Source organism: Benincasa hispida, chromosome 10 (genome assembly GCF_027475165.1).
Source record: "Benincasa hispida cultivar pf3 chromosome 10, pf3_genome.v1.1, whole genome shotgun sequence".
Classification (NCBI taxonomy): Eukaryota; Viridiplantae; Streptophyta; class Magnoliopsida; order Cucurbitales; family Cucurbitaceae; genus Benincasa; species Benincasa hispida.
Window position 1 is genome coordinate 49576065 of NC_143487.1, and position 5009 is coordinate 49581073.

The 5009-nt window shown below is 42.9% G+C and overlaps 1 pseudogene; it reads right to left on the bottom strand.

The window, feature by feature from the left end:
- Positions 1-1846: 1846 nt before the first annotated feature.
- LOC150033439 (25S ribosomal RNA) lies at positions 1847-2940 on the bottom strand (annotated as a pseudogene).
- Between the last annotated feature and the right edge of the window lie 2069 nt (positions 2941-5009).

Consider the following 5009-nt stretch of genomic DNA (forward strand, 5'->3'; position numbering starts at 1 on the left):
GAAGTAAGCTTGTTTGACATGAGATTTCTAGAGAGACTGAGACTACTGAGGGTTCAACAAGAGTTGTTGAACAGACCACCAGATCAACCAGAGTTGTTGATGTCGGTACATCTAGTAAACCAGCTCAAGAGTTGAGACTGCCTCGACGTAGTGTGAGGGTTATGAACCCACTGGATCGCTACATGGGTTTGACTAAAGCCCAAAACGTCATTTCTAATTATGGGGTCGAGAATCCATTGTCTTTTAAGAAACCAATAAAGGATGTTGACAAGGATGAATGAATTAAAGCCATGAACCGGGAGATGGAGTCTATGTACTTCAATAACGTCTAGGAGCTTATGGATCTGCCTGATGGGGTAAGACCTATTGGGTGTAAGTAGATCTATAAGCAAAAGAGAGGTGTCGATGGAAAGGTACAAACCTTTAAGGCTAGACTCGTGACAAAGGGTTATACCTAGGTTGAGGGAGTTGACTATGAGGAGACTTTCTCACCTGTTGTCATGCTCAAGTCTATCAAAATAATCCTACCCACAATCACATTTTATGATTATGAGATATGGAAAATGGACGTCAAGACTGCCTTTCTTAATGGTAATCTTGAGGAGACCATCTACATGACTCAACTAGAGGGGTTCGTAGTTCCAAATCAAAAGCAAAAAGTTTGCAAGCTTAATAAGTCCATTTATGGGCTGAAATAAGCATCTAGATCATGGAATATTAGATTTGACACCGCGGTCAAGTTGTTTGGCTTTGATCAGAATGTTGATGAGCCTTCTGTCTACAAGAAGATCATCAACAGCTCAGTAGCTTTCTTGGTATTGTATGTGGATGATATCCTACTCATTAGGAATGATGTAGGCTATCTGACTGACATTAAGAAGTGGCTAGTTGCCCAATTCCAAATGAAAGATTTGTGTGAGGCACAGTATGTTCTAGACATCCAGATCATTCAGGATCGTAAGAACAAGAGGTTAGCCTTGTCTCAGGCATCATACATTGATCAAATTTTGATCAGGTACAGGATGTAGGATTCCAAGAGCGGTTTGTTACCCTTCGGGCATGGAATCGTTTTGTCTAAGGATCAATGTTCTAAGACACCTCAAGAAATTGAGGAGATGAGACGGATTCCCTATGCTTCAGCTGGTGGAAGCTTAATGTATGCAATGTTGTGTACCAGACCCGACATTCGCTATGCAGTAGGGATTGGTATCAGTCCAATCCAACATTTGATCACTGAACGATGATCAAGAAAATCCTCGAGTATCCTCGATGTAACACCCCAAAAGTTTATGGTAATGTAATTTCAGTAATTTTTATTATTTGAGGGTGTTTTTGGAATTTTGGGCATTTAAGTGTAATTGTTGAAGTTTAATTATTGTGGAAATTGGACTTTTCCTGTCGCATAATTCAATTTGGAAATTAATAGCATGAATTGATTTCATTTTGGGAAGGAAAGGAATTTAGTAGAATAAATGGAATACAAAAAGAATAAAGTGAAATATATATATATATATATATATATATTATTTTCTTTTCTTTTCCTTTTATTTTCTTTTATTTTCCTTCTTTCCCTTCCCCTTCCTTTAACCCTCATGTCGCCCAAGCCCCCCCTCCCCCCTCGAAATTTTTCTTCCTTTCCATCGATTGGGCCAACTGCCGTCGATCCGCCTCCTAGTGCGCCGCCCGCGCCGATCTCGCCATTCCGTAGCCATTCACAATCGTCAGCAAGCCAACTAACAGCCGACGGGTTCGGGACTGGGACCCCCGTGCCCAACCCTCAGAGCAATTCCTTTTCCCGAGGTTATGGATCCATTTTTTCGACTTCCCTTGCCTACATTGTTCCATCAACCAGAGGTTTTTTACCTTGGAGACCTAATGCGGTTATGAGTACGACCGGACGTGAGAGGCACTCGAACCTCCGGATTTTCAAAAGTCGTCGGGGGCACACTGAACACCACGCGATGTGCAATGCTCTTCCAACCGTTGGACCCTACCTCTAGCTGAGCCATTTCCAGGGTGGGCAGATTGTTAAACAAAAAAGATAACTCTTTTCGAGGCCCCCGTCAACGTCTCAGAAATCCTTAACATTGTTGTCAACCACCATGTCCCGGTTCAAGAATTTTAACCCGATTCCCTTTCGAAGTTCACGCTGTCGCACTATCAAACGGGCTTCCCCCGTCTCTTAGGATCGACTAACCCATGTGCAAGTGCCGTTCACATGGAACCTTTCCCCCCTTCAGCCTTCAAAGTTCTCATTTGAATATTTGCTATTACCACCAAGATCTACACTGACGGCCACTCTGCCCGAGCTCCTTCTCAAGGTTTTGAAGCGACCTCCGTGCCCTTCTACTCATCGGGGCCTGGCTCTTGCCTCGACGATCGGGTATAGGTCGCGTACTTCAGTGCCATCCATTTTTGGGGCTAGTTGATTCGGCAGGTGAGTTGTTACACACTTCTTAGCAGATTTCGACTTCCATAACCACCGTCCTACTGTCTTAATCGACCATCCCCCTTTGTGGGATCTAGGTTAGTGCACAATTAGGCACCGTAACCAGGCTTCCGGTTCATCTCGCATCGCTAATTTTGCTTACCAAAAATGGCCCACTTGGAGCTCTTGATTCCGTGGCGTGGCTTAACAAAGTCGTTGCACCGTCCTGCCTATTTAAAGTTTGAGAATAGGTCGACGGTGTTGCGCCCCGATGCCTCTAATCATTGGCTTTAGCCAATAGAACTCGCCCACGGGCTCCAGCTATCCCGAGGGAAACTTCGGAGGGAACCAGCTACTAAACGGTTTGATTAGTCTTTCGCCCCTATACCCAAGTCAGATGAACGATTTGCACGTCAGTATCGCTGCGGGCCTCCACCAGAGTTTCTTTTGGCTTCGCCTCGCTTAGGCATAGTTCACCATCTTTCGGGTCCTAACACCGCGAACTCCAAATTACAATCATGAATCAATAAATCATTTACAGTCGACTTCAAACAAACGGTTATACAATTATACAGAAAAATTACAGCATGAACAATACAGAAGAACAGAGATCAAACTCTATATGAACATCGGCAGAAGCATCCCCACGCTCCAATGCGCAACTCTAATCGAACAACAGCAACCACGAGCTCTCAATCTACACGACCGCAACACCGCACGAACACTTCGCGCTCGTTCTCAGCGATCTCCTCGGTCACGAACTCCTCCACAACACGAACGGACTCCTCACTCGTCCTCCGTGACACGAACGGCCTCCACAACACCATGAATGGCCCCTAGAAAACCTCGACGGTGTCGAGTTGAGTCTGACACCACCAATAAGGCGACCTTGGTATTTTCGGTGTGAGAATCCAGAGGGTGGGCTCTGTTCGTACTTGGTATGAGGCAGACGAACGGAAAAAACAATGATCGTGTACACGACTGGGCAAGTGGGAGAAGTCGAAGACCTATCGTATAGGTCGATGCCCAATTGTTTAGATAAAGCAATGCGATCGTTTAGCTCTATTGTCTAGCTCGGTCTGTCACGTACAGACTCTACACGATCGTATACCTTGGGCCAGCGATCGTCTAGCAAAGCTATGCGATCGTTTAGTAAACACTGCACGATCGTTTAACTCGCACCTGCACGATCGTTTAGCTCGCCCAGTCATCGTTTAGTAAATCTGTATTTACTTGACGACCACCGTGAGTTTCTTTTCGCCGAAGGGAAAACTCAAAATCTTTTTCAAACCTTTGTAAAAAAAACTCCTTTTCAAAATAGGAAACCACTTTCCTTTTAAACTCTCGGTTACCATGATCCAATAAGCACCCACTACTTTGGTTATTTAAAAGAAAAAGTATTAATTATCTAATAATTAATATTATTATAAATATAAATGATAACGAACTTATCATACTATATTTATAACCTATAGTTTTAATATTTCATCTCATGAAACATATAAACCATAGTTCTTTTTCTATTTCATGGTACTTAATGTAAATCTCATTTACATCAATCCTCCATTAGATGTATCTCATACATCATACCGATTATATCATATATAATCAAAATACCTCTTGTCAATTTGAACATTTCAAATCAACACCAAGAATTGATCCTCAACAGAATCCAAGCTACCAAGGGGACTTCATGGACTTGTAGATCCGAAGCTCCAACGGTACGTGAATAACTGACTAAACTCTTTAGTCATGGGATCCACCATCCGTTAACTGCCAGGCACTCCACTAAAGACCGACAACTAAACTCTCTTCACTACAAATATATTATGTGTCTATCTTAACCAATCAGCAGTAAGATAACCCTTCACAAATCACTCATAAGTACAGTTGGGCCAATAATCGTTATGCCACTATAGTTACATTTGTCTCCTTAAGTACCACTAATCCCTCTAATGTACATAAGTCATAATCCTACTATGACTGAGTCTTCTCTTCCAAAGAGAAGCTGTGGCCACTATGTTCAAGCACCGGAATCAGCCCTTAAGGGAGCAATCTCTTTATTTATCCCTGCTTCGGGAAAGGAGTGAATTCCATATTATGGATTGAGTTCCCAGCTCCCAGATCAGATAAGTCCCCAAAAAGGTAGGCATGTTGAGTTGGCAATCTAGCCACTCTCACCCAAACTAATCAAAGGATCGTACTCAAAGGCAAGAGTTCACAAATCACTCAGGATTAAAGTCGTGTCACCTATGATCGTTTAGGTGAGACGTAAGTCTTTAGCTTCAACGGCGTTATATACAGAGTCTAGTCATCTCGTGGTCCAGGTCTTATACAAACTCTTTGTATAGGACACCCTCGCTCCACGTCTCCACAGGAATGGTCAGGATCTATCATCTATAGTAGTTTACAACACTTGTAAACCTCTACAAAGCAAGCCGTATCCGTAGTGTCACCAGGATCAGGTATCCCACCTTAATCCTTATACTACAGACTGATTTCAGTTATCACATAGGCATGATCCACTTGTATATCACATATACATGCTTAAGTTCACATAAGATAACCAAGGTGATCGAAA